This window comes from Hevea brasiliensis, chromosome 5, assembly GCF_030052815.1.
Source record: "Hevea brasiliensis isolate MT/VB/25A 57/8 chromosome 5, ASM3005281v1, whole genome shotgun sequence".
In the NCBI taxonomy this organism is placed as follows: Eukaryota; Viridiplantae; Streptophyta; class Magnoliopsida; order Malpighiales; family Euphorbiaceae; genus Hevea; species Hevea brasiliensis.
Window position 1 is genome coordinate 82,172,800 of NC_079497.1, and position 3,749 is coordinate 82,176,548.

Sequence of the window (3,749 nt, forward strand, 5' to 3'; positions counted from 1 at the left end):
GTTCCCAAGTAGCTTCCTGGCCTGAATGATGGTTCCACAGCACTTTAACCAGGTGTATCTGTTTGTTCCTCAGCTGCTTCACCTCCTAAGCCAGAATTTTTATGGGTTCTTCCTCATATGAGAGGTCTGGATTTACCTCAATCTCTTCAACTGATAGTAAATGAGATGGGTCAGATCTATACCTCCTTAACATGGACACATGGAAGACACTGTGTATCCTTGCTAGCTCTGGAGGTAATGCCAACCGATATGCCAAAGGACCCACTCTTTCCAGAACCTCATATGGTCTGATGAAACGAGGACTCAGTTTCCCCTTTCTACCAAATCTCATAATCCTCTTCCAAGGAGAAACTTTGAGGAATACCTTATCACTCACTGCATATTCAATATCTCTTCTTTTCAAATCAACATAGGACTTCTGACGGTCTGATGCAGCCTTGAGTCTATCTCTAATCAATCTGATCTTTTCCTCTGTCCGCTGAACAATTTCTGGCCCAATCATCTTCCTTTCACCTACTTCATCCCAACATAAGGGAGTTCTGCACTTCCTGCCATACAATGCTTCATATGGAGGCATCCCAATGCTTGATTGGTAGCTGTTGTTATAAGCAAACTCAATCAAAGGCAAGTGTGTATCCCAACTACCTTCAAACTCAATCACACAAGCCCGTAGCATATCCTCTAATATCTGAATAACCCTTTCAGACTGGCCATCTATCTATGGGTGGAATGCTGTGCTGAAGTTCAATCTAGTTCCTAGGGCTCTCTGAAGACTACCCCAGAATCTAGAAGTGAACTTAGGATCTCTGTCAGATACAATTGATACTGGCACTCCATGCAATTTTACAATCTCATATATGTACAATCTGGCCAATCTTTCCAGGCTATAGTCTATCCGAACAGGCAAAAAGTGAGCAGACTTGGTCAATCTGTCAACTATAACCCATACTGCATCATGACTACTCTGTGTCCTTGGAAGTCCTGTAACAAAATCCATAGTTATCCGTTCCCATTTCCACTCTGGTACTGACAAAGGATGTAACAAACCAGCTGGAACTTGATGTTCTGCCTTTACTTGCTGACAAGTTAGGCATTTGGAAACAAACTCAGCTATATTCCTCTTCAAGCCCATCCACCAGTAATGCTCTTTCAGCCCTCTGTACATTTTAGTTCCACCAGGGTGCATAGCAAATGGAGACTCATGTACTTCCTTCATAATGATCTGTCTCAATTCAGCATCATTAGGAACGCACATTCTGCCCTGATGTAGCAATAAACCATCATCTCTCACAGAGAATTCAGGTTTCTTGCCCTGCTGAACTTCTTTCAGCAGCTTCTGATATTTTTCATCACTCTGTGCAGCCATTCTGATCTGATCAATCAACACTGGCTGTACATGCCATGCAACTACTGTCTGTCCCTCATCATCAACCTCTAAACTGGCATGCTGTGCTTTCAATTCATATACCATGGACAAAGGAGAAACTCTGAGACTTGCCATAGTCTTGCGACTTAAGGCGTCAGCCACCACATTTGCTTTCCCTGGCTGATAGTTTATTAAGCAATCATAATCTTTGATGAGTTCTAACCATCTCCTCTGCCTCAAATTTAATTCCTTCTGGGTGCCTAAGTACTTCAAGCTCTTGTGATCTGTGTAAATGTAGCATTTCTCCTCATACAAATAGTGTCTCCAAATCTTCAGAGCAAAAACAATAGCTGCTAGCTCCAGATCATGTGTTTGGTAGTTCCTCTCATACGGTTTCAGCTGGCGTGATGCATAAGCAATGACATTCCGATCTTGCATCAGTACACAGCCTAACCCATTGTGAGAAGCATCACTATAAACTGTGTATTCTTTACCCGGAGTATGTAAAGTGAGAACTGGAGCTTCAGTCAAACATCTCTTCAACTCATCAAAACTTTGCTGGTATTTATCAGTCCACTGAAATTTTACATCTTTCCGAAGCAGTTTGCTTAGTGGAGAAGATAACATAGAAAACCCCTTCACAAACCGACGGTAATATCCGGCTAAACCCAGAAAACTGTGAATTTCTGTGATGTTCCTGGGCGGCTTCTAATTAAGGATAGCTTCTACCTTGCTGGAATCTACCTTGATCCCTTCAGCTGACACAACATGTCCCAAAAAGGAGATTTCTTTCAGCCAAAATTCAAATTTCGACAATTTGGCGTATAGCTGTTTCTCCCTTAAAGTCTACAGTACAATCCGCAGATGTCTGTCATGCTCCTCTGCATTCCTTGAATATATCAAAATGTCATCAATAAACACCACCACAAATTGATCAAGATATGGTCTGAAGATAGTGTTCATCAGATCCATAAAAGCAGCTGGAGCATTTGTTAACCCGAATGGCATTACTAGAAACTCATAGTGGCCATACCGAGTTCTGAAAGCAGTTTTTGGAATACTCTGCTCTTGCACCTTCAATTGATAATAACCAGATCGCAGATCAATTTTGGAGAATACAGCTGCACTCTTCAGCTGATCAAACAGATCATCAATGCGAGGCAATGGATATCTGTTCTTTATTGTCACCTTATTCAACTGTCGGTAGTCAATGCATAAGCGGAGAGTACCATCCTTCTTCTTAACAAACAACACTGGTGCTCCCCAAGGTGACACACTAGGGCGGATGAAGCCCTTTTCAAGTAGTTCTTGCAATTGTATCTTTAACTCCTTCAACTCTACTGGTGCCATTCTGTATGGCGTTATGGAGATTGGATCCACACCAGGCATAACATTAATTTCAAACTGCACTTCTCTTTCCGGAGGTAGTCCTGGTAATTCATCAGGAAACACATCTGGAAAGTCATATACTGTAGGGATGTCCTTCAATGTTGGACTCCCCACTTGGGTGTCTACCACATGTGCCAAGTATGCTTCACACCCCTTTCTAGTCATTTTTCTGGCTAGTGCAGCCGAAATGACGTTTGATGGCAATAACTGCCTCTCCCCATGTATTACCACATCATTGTACTGAGGAAGACCAAAAGTGACTGTCTTCAGCCTACAGTCAATCATGGCATGATGCCTAGCTAACCAATCCATGCCCAAGATGATATCATAATCTCTGAAGGGCATTTCAATGAGATTAGACAGAAAAGTGTGTCCTTGGATCACCAAAGGATAATCTCTATACATTCTATTAACCCTGACTTCCTGTCCTAGTGGACTTGTTACTAGCACCTCAAAGTCCATTTTTGTACATGGAACAGCAATGCAATCAATGATGCTAGCACTCACATAAGAATGGGTAGAACCCGGGTCAAATAACACAAACACATTCTGATTAAAAGTTGAGAAGGTACCAGCCACAACATCAGATGTCTCAGCCTCTTCCCTCTATCTCATTGTATACATTCTGACTGGAGCACTGTCTTGCTCTGATTGTTTCACTGTGCCTTGGCTGCCTGCTGGGCTACCTCTACCCTTGTCTCTACCTCTGCTGGATGGTTGTGAACTTCTAGTGACAGGGCTCTGAACTGACCCTTCTGCAGTAGTAGGAGGTGGTCCAACTCTGTGACTACTGGTGCAGTCCTTGGCAAAGTGTCCTATGCCTCCACAGTTATAACAGGCTCCAATAGCCTTGTAGCAGATCCCACCATGATTTCTTCCACATGTCTCACATTGGCGGGGAGGGTAGGAACCTCTGGTACTCTGCTGACCAAATAGGGGAGGCTTCTGTCCTGAATATCTTTCCCTACCAGATTTCTTGCCACCTCTGCTGTGT